We start from the raw sequence: 8,560 nt of genomic DNA on the forward strand, positions 1-8,560 counted from the left end.
AGTGCTGGGATTACAGGCTTGAGCCACCGCGCCCGGCTGTGAAGTCTTTTATGAAGACTTAATATTCAGAAAATAGTTGTTAAGCACCTCTGTGAATCAAACCCTTTTCTGGGTGTTGGGAAGGCCAAAGATTAGGCTACTGCTCTCGGTTTAATAGATGAAGGCAAACTGTACCGAAACCTAGAGTGATTTTGATGATAGAATAAAAGTTTGAAGGGAAAATGGAGCATTAAGAAGAGACTGATCGGTTCTGCCGCCTACTCTAAGCTTCAGTCACATGCAATCCACTACATTTCACTGAATGTACAATGTTTTCACTGTATGCATAATGTGCATAATTTTTTTTCTCTGACTAGCATACCTTCCTCTCCCTTGTTCACCTGGGAAATCCTAGTGTGTTGATGAAGATTCCCTGTAAACGTACCTCCTCTGTGAGGTCTTTACTGACACCCGCAGGCTGAGTTAGCCGGTGCAGCCTGGGTTACCCTAGCAGGGTAGCCTGTGTTGCAGAGCAGTGAGTTCTGTTGTGTCTGTTGTGTGTTGCAGAATAGTTAACAATTTCTATGTCTGTTATCTCTGCTAAACTTGTTGCTTTTGAGGAGAGTGATTTCATCTTGTTATTTTTTATTTTTTGTGATGGAGTCTCACTCTGTTGCCAGGCTGGAGTACAGTGGCGAAATCTCGGCTCACTGCAACCACCACCTCCCAGTTTCAAGCGATTCTCCTGCCTCAGCCTCCCAAGTAGCTGGTATTACAAGCGGGCGCCACCATGCCCAGCTAATTTTTGTGTTTTTAGTAGAGACGGGTTTCACTGTGTTGGTCAAGCTGGTCTTGAGCACACCTGACCTCGTGACCCACATCCCCCACCCAAAAGTGCTGGGATTACAACCCGAGCCACCGCCCAGCTGCATCTTGTTGTTTTTTGTCCGGAATGACTAACAAATTACTTGGCGATTTAGTTAATCTTGGATAAAGAAATAAAAGAAACTATTTTTTGGCTCAGAAATTTCAGGAGCTCCTATAGTTGGAGATAACTCAGGCAAAGCCCTTGAACAAGCAAAAGAAATGTTGTTTGAGAAACTTTGCCAGCGAATATATGATAAAGATGTTGTTCTGAAGGTATGTATCATCATTTTGCCTACTGCGTGTGACAGAAATCTGTGTCTACTTAAATTTCCTCTTCGGGATTTGCCATCCTGTTGAATAAGAGTGATGAGAATAGTGAACCTTACAGAGCTCTAGGAGTCTTCCTTTCCTTCCGGTGGCCTATAGATGAAAAATTCTTTTGCTCTGGAAGAGAAAGAAAAAGAACCGCGCCAGCTTCGTCTTGCTGAGAGAGCGAGATCATGGCTTAGAGAGGCTGCCCTCCTCCAGTGAAGCTGCTAGGCAGGTAAGAGCCAAACCTGTGTCTGACTTGGTGTTCCTCTCCCACTTGTACTCTAAGCCTGAAGCAGGACCCTGTTCCATCATTTTCTGAAAACCGGGGCGTCTGCTTTACAAGCGGGGAGAAAACCAAAAATATGAGTCATTAGTTCCATCATTGCAGATTAGAAAGTGAGAGATTTTAGCATTTCTACTTTCTTTTGTAATATGAACTTTGTGAGGAGAGCCAGTGAATGTTGATTTCTGTTCACATCTGATTTATTTCCAATTCTTGTTCATACATAAATACACATATTCTCTCTCATTTTCTCTCGCTCTCTCTTACTTTTACTGAAGCACTGCCAGGGTGCAACTATTATATTGTGTTTTCTACACAAAGTCCATGAGGCACATACTATTGTCCCTGTTTTATAGAGGAGGTACTTACTTCTGAAGCTAAGTACCCTGTCCAAGCCAACATAGCTAATAAGTAGCAGATCCAGTAACCTAGGCAGTATGGTTCCTCTGTTTCCTTCACCATGTACCTTTGGGCAGTACAGAAATAGAAACGATCACTCTGATAGCAAATACAGTGTTTAGTTTTCCTTTCAGCTTATTGTTTTGTGCTTCCCTCTATAAGGTTACACTGGGAAGAAAATAAGTAAATGAACTGAGTGTCCATTTATCCACATCTAACATTAATTGTTACATGCCCTGAAAAAATAGGATAAAGACTTATTTCAGAAAACAATGTGTACGTAAGTGGCCACTAGAGATAGTTTTCTATATTGTTAGTATTCATTCCTGGGACATGTATTTAGAGATTTCTGTGCTCCAGGCCTGGCAAAACAAAAATGAATAAAACACGATACTTATTTTCAAGAATCTCATGGCTCCTTCTTCTGTGATAGTCTTTTAAGTCCTGTGCTATTTACTAGAGGTGGTTCTTTCCTTCAGAAACTTACAGTGTCCCTTCTGTATTAGGATCTTAGTGCAACATTGCTCTGCAAACTTGGACCAGGGCGGAGCGAGGTAGCGGAGGAGCTGTACCAGCATCTACAGCAAAAGGAAAGGATGCTGCAGGACCTTCTGAGTGATCGAAACAAACAAGTGGTGGAACATGAAGGAGATTCAAGGCCTGCTTCAGCCTATGAACTCCAGGGAGCAGGAAAGCCAAGTAAGGACTAATGCGCTTAGCAGAAAAGTATCACATAGTGCATTTATAGTCTGCAAATTGGAAGCATTTGCAGACTATGGATGTGTGTCTGTTTATGTATTTGACAGTCAACTCTGTTAGTTTCTTTCCTTCAATTTATTTCCTAGACCACAGTTTTATTTATTTACTTATTTATTTAGAGATGGGGGTCTCTCTTTGTGCAGGCTGGCCTTGAAGACCTGGGCTCAAGCAATCATCCTGCCTTAGCTTCCCAAAGTGCTGGAATTATAGGTGTGAGCCACTGTGCCTGGCCTTAGACCACACTTTTATATCGATCATCAAAGTATGAAAAATTGTTTTGAAAATTTTACATTTGGAAGGGTGCCTAAACAATACACGTATCCGTTAGCTTCATTACATACTTTTTTTTCCCCTTAATTAATCATTTTGAGAGAAAGGAGTAGGTGTTGTGGAGTGTTTTGATTTTGATTCTAAATTATTAAGACTTGAGTGATAACTTTGTATTTTCAGCAAAGGTATGGGAAAACTTACACTCAACATGTTTGTTTACTTAGTTTTTGTTAAATCTGAGTTATCTTAGGAAAAAAAGATTGCATTTTTCAAAGGTCATGATGAGAGAGTGAATAATCTCATTACAATATGGGGTATACTACTTTCACAGTATTTCAGAAGTATATTTTTTTGTTTTTGAGGTCGCATCTGCCTCTGTCACCCTGGCTGGAGTGCAGTGGTATGATCTCAGCTCACTGCAAGCTCTGCCTCCTGGGTTCAAGCGATTCTCCTGCCTCAGCCTCCTAAGTAGCTGGGATTACAGGCATGCACCACCACGCTCAGCTAATTTTTGTGTTTTTAGTAGAGATGAGGTTTCACCATTTGGCCATGCTGGTTTCCAATTCCTGACTTCAAGTGATCCACCCACCTCGGCCTCCCAAAGTGCTGCGATTACAGGCCTGAGCCACCATGCCCTGGCCAGGAGTAAATTCTTAGCTTTTCCTCATTTCCATTTGTTTTCTCCTCAAATCTAAAGTCTCTTAGTTGACTTGTACTGCATTTCAGAGACCAGTAGCTCAGAATCCCCCTAGTCAGTTTTTAGAGGAAGAAAGGCTCTTTCTTGCCTGTGTTATTTGACCCCATAATATTTTCTTATGTTTCCTTCTATTGTAAAAGGATTATACTCCACCGTTCTGATTGTAGCCCCACTGAAGTAAATACACATCTTGTTAGAAAAGTCCTGCTATGTGCTTCAGAAATTGTTTCTAAAATAGACCTAACAAAATTATTCTAAATTATTTAAGTCTGGCAAGAGGCTAGCATCTTTGAGTTTTCTTTTAAACCTGTTCGTGATTTGGAAGAATCAGTCTTTATTATACCTCAGAAAAAAAATTATGCCGTGCGAGTAATAGAATAATGAAGATGATGGAACTTCCAGGAGATTTTTCAACTCGAGAATATTAATGGTTGTATTCTTCTAGATCTGCTTCTCTAATTTGACAGGCAAAAGAAATCACCTGAATGCTTTTTAAAGACATAGACTGTGGAGCTCAACTTCAGAGATAGAAATTAGGAGGTATAGATGGGACTGAAGAATTTGCATTTCTAACAAGTTTCCAGGTGATAGTGATGCTGCTGGCTCACGGACTGCATTGGAGGAGCACTGCCAAAAACTCTTAACTACTACTAGAAAAAGAGTGCCAAGGCAGATGGGGCGCAGTGTATATCTTGTACGTTATTATGTTTTTTCCCCACAGTTTTCACAGATGCTTTTATTAAGGTACTTTCTTAATACACTGATACTTCTAAAATGGTTACATTGAAATCCCCCAAGAGCCCAAATTTTACTTACTGAAAAATGGAAGTTTTTTTCTCGTATTTCCCTTTGAAATCATGACAAGAGCTCAGCTTCTCACTTAAAATAGTACTTTTCCTCAGAGACAGTTGGTGTTATGATTCATCATCTTATACCCTCAGTGATTTTAATATCAATTTATTATTTCCAGATTTTCTGGTTAAATGCAGACTTTCTGTGCATTCATAGTTAACAGAAATTCTAGATCTTTCCATTATTGTGTCATCATCTATCTTAGAAAACTGGGATTTGAAATGAAACTGAATTTGGTGATTTTGAGATTGAAATTCCCCTGATCACATGGTCTGATAAAAATGTTTATGTGTGTAATTGACTCACTTTGTAAATATGTAGTGAGTGCCTATGATGTGCCAGACACAGTACTGGGTGCTTGAGATTCAGCACCAAGTTGCCTTTAGGAAACTTACATTTCATGTAGGGGAAGCAGAGAGAGCTGTATATCAGATGCTGGTAAGTACATTAAAAAAAAAAAAAGTAACACAGTAATGGATTTTGAGGATAGAGAAGAGATTGCTGGTTCTTTAAAGTTTTTTTCCCCCAGCTTTATTGAGGTATAATTGCAGATATTGTCTATATTCAAGGTGTGCAACATGATACTTTGATATATGTATACATTGTGAAATGATTCCCACGATCAAATTAACACATCCTTGACTACACATTTTATGCTTCAGTGTGAAGACACTGAAGATCTACTCTCTTAGCACATTTGAAGTAAATACCATAGAATGACTAACTCAAGTAAATAATGCAGTATTATTAACTAAAGTCACCATGCTATACATTGGATTCCCAAAACATATTCATCTTGTGCCTGAAAGCTTGTACCCTTTGGCCAGTGAGATAGCTGTTGTGGATAGGATGTGCAGGGAAGGCAAACCTGATAAGGTGTCATTTGGCAAAGACCTGAAGGGAGTGAACCACATAAGTGTTTGATGAGCAATCCAGTCCTAAGAAACAGCTGTCCAAGAATAAAGATGACTGTTATCTTAATTCCAGAATCTCAGCCTCATAGTTCTAGCAGAATCGATTTCAGATTCTCTTTCTCTTAATCTGTTACAAATGTGTTAAATTCCGTTTTTTCTCCAATGTTCTGCCTATGAGACTTTCTTTTTATTCACCTTAATTGTGTTTTTCCCTGTATACCGAAAGCAGGGAAACCATTTCCTAAGAACCCACTATTTTGTTTGTTTGTTTGCTTAATTTTACAAGTGGTTGACTTTGAAGAAATAATACCAGAACAAAAATTTTGACTAGAATTAATTAATTAATTTATTTATTAATTAATTTATTTATTTCTTCTTTCTTTCTTTCTTCTTTTCTTTCTTTCTTTCTTTCTTTTCTTTCTTTCTTTCTTTTTTTCAGAAGAGGAATTTTACTTTTACCCACTTACGGTAATATTTGCAATATCAGAACATAATTAGGTTAAATAAATCTAATAAGGAATCCAGAAAAAACTGTTGTTGAGTTAAGCCAGGTACACACTGGCAATTCTGAGAAAGGAGAACACACATTAACGAAAAGAACACACTAGCTCAAATGCAAGTTTATGTGGTGAGTGTTTTTAAAGGATTTAAAAAGCATGCTCCATCAGCATAATAGCTTTTTCTCATTTACGTAACAGATGCATTTCTGTCTGCTTGTGTACAGCAAAGGGTTAGAACCTGAATAAACTCATTTATGCTTTCAGAAATGTGTTATTTTAGAAATGTACTCCATAGAATTTCCTTCACTGCTCCTACCACTGATTCTTCAAATAGGCAAAGTACGGAAGGTCTTATCCCTTGAAAGTGTTTTTAAACACTAGCACTTTAAGCTGAAACATTGGTAGAAATGTGGCAATGTCAGGTACAATGCCTATATTTAGTCTTATTTAAAATAAGAATTGAATGCACAACAGGAAATTTCTCATTCTCTTTGTCATTGGAAGGAAGGGAAAGCAAGCAAGCAGAGGTGGGGGTATTGTTACACTATTTAAGGAAGAGCTGACCACAAAGACAATGAGTCTTTCATAGTCTCAACAATTCCACAATGAGTAACTGTGGATTATCTCATGTATAATTGACATTGAATCAAAAAAATGGGTTCCCCTCTGTGTATATCAATTTAATTCAAATCTTATTATCTTCAAAATACAAAGATGAATACCACAAGATAAACTCTAACTGCAATAGGTATTTTCTAAGTAGAAGACCAAACACCAAAGGGAATCCCCTTTCCAAAGTCTTTTGATATGACAAGATTTTGCCAGAGTGGAACTTAAATAAGCATTCTCATGGCCAAGTAAGAAACTACAGTTGTTATGGGTATTACCCTACGATTACCATATGTATTACATATTAAATTAAAGTCAGCATTAAATATGCTTGCATAATTATGCTGTTAATGACGATAGCAGTGATGTACTGGTGGAAAAGGCCTGTCTTTAGCCCAAGAAAAGTCAGGGAGAAAAACCTTAACAAGCAGAAAGCAGACACAGAGTTGGGCATTTTTTGACTAGGAAAGAGAATTTTAAGCACAGAAGTATAAAAAGGAAAGTACTGCCTTATTTCCCCCATGTGGAAATAATATGATACATTTATTAGATGTACTAGACAAGAACAGAACTAAGTACACCAACCCTACTGCAGCATTACAAAAAGAAATCCCTTCACCACAGTGTAAGATTTAAGGGCAACCTGCCCAAGGATGCATGTTATATAAAACACAGCAAGATTGCTGCTGCCCTGCCAAGTACTTCCAGTTGTCGAGTTTCATTGTAAAACCTTGGCAACGTCACCGCCTTAAATTCCCCAGCCTCCCAGCACTACCCCCTCCCAGGGAACTTTCCATCTGGGCAGGTACCTAGCCCTCCCCCTCTCGCCGTTTTAGCAGTTCTCCAGTACAACCCCCTCCCGGGAACTCTTAGCAGTTCCCCAGCACTTCCCTCCTGCACAGCCCATCACACTGGATGCATCTCTGCCGGCTTGCAGGCCATAGAAATCCCCTTTGCCATGCCATGGGTGCTGCCAGTTTTGGGTTTAGCCCGGCAGCTTTCCCTTGCTCTTAAAGCTCGTGCCAGCACTTGGTGTTTCGGCCCTCTCTTTGATCTCTATCACCTTCCAGTTATATAAGTTACTTGACAAGAAGGGGATGTGAACAAAGAATGGGCGACCCCGATTGTCTTCTGTTGGGGGTGCGTCTTGGAAAGGGAGGACTGCCGTGCTAAACCCAAAACTGGCAGCACCCATGGCATGGCAAAGGGGATTTCTGTGGCCTGCAAGCCGGCAGAGATGCATCCAGTGTGAGGGGCTGTGCAGGAGGGAAGTGCTGGGGAACTGCTAAGAGTTCCCGGGAGGGGGTTGTACTGGAGAACTGCTAAGATGGCGAGAGGGGGAGGGCTAGGTACCTGCCCAGATGGAAAGTTCCCTGGGAGGGGGTAGTGCTGGGAGGCCGGGGAATTTAAGGCGGTGATGTTGCCAAGGTTTCACAATGAAACTCAACATCCCCCCTTCTCTGAGAGGCCCCAGGCTTTGACAGGACTCTTAAAATCTGTATTCCAGATGCATCGTCCCACTTGGGACAACTGCCAACAATTATTACTAATTCTGTTCACCACGGAGGAAAAAGGCAAAATTAGACAGGAAGCCCTGAAAGCCATCATAGGTCCAGGGAGAGGAAAAAGTTTTTTTTCCCTCTACCTGACCCCAATGGGACCTCAACACCTTGGGGGGGGGGGTCACCGGGCTCTGAACACTTTTCACCAGTATCTTATAGAAGGGGTTAGGGGAGTGGCCCACAAGCCCAGCAAACTCTCCGAGGTAGGAACTGTAACTCAGGGTCCACAGGAGTTGCTGGCTGCTTTTTTTCCCAGTCTGCCCCAGACATCAAAAGAAAATTGCAAAAATTAGAGAGGTTCCAGAGAATGAATTTATCTCAGTTGTTAAAAATTGCCCAAAATGTCTTTAACAATAGAGACACCTTAGAGGCCAAGCAAAATAAGAGAGTTACTAAGGCAGTGATAGCAGCAATCCAGGAAAAACCACAGCTAGCCCCTGGACCACAAATCGATTCGTTGATCTGGGAAATGGCACTGTCACCCATTCCCTGAGTGTCCATATCCACTCCTGTGACGGGACTTGCTCCACAAACTGCAAGCAAATATTTCTTTCAGC

The 8,560-nt window shown here is 40.5% G+C and overlaps 1 pseudogene; it reads left to right on the plus strand.

Annotated features, from left to right (window-relative positions):
• Positions 1–8,560, plus strand: part of LOC108316398 — a 30,871-nt pseudogene that overhangs the window by 15,997 nt on the left and 6,314 nt on the right.

Source organism: Cebus imitator, unplaced genomic scaffold (genome assembly GCF_001604975.1).
Source record: "Cebus imitator isolate Cc_AM_T3 unplaced genomic scaffold, Cebus_imitator-1.0 Scaffold188, whole genome shotgun sequence".
NCBI classification, from domain to species: Eukaryota; Metazoa; Chordata; class Mammalia; order Primates; family Cebidae; genus Cebus; species Cebus imitator.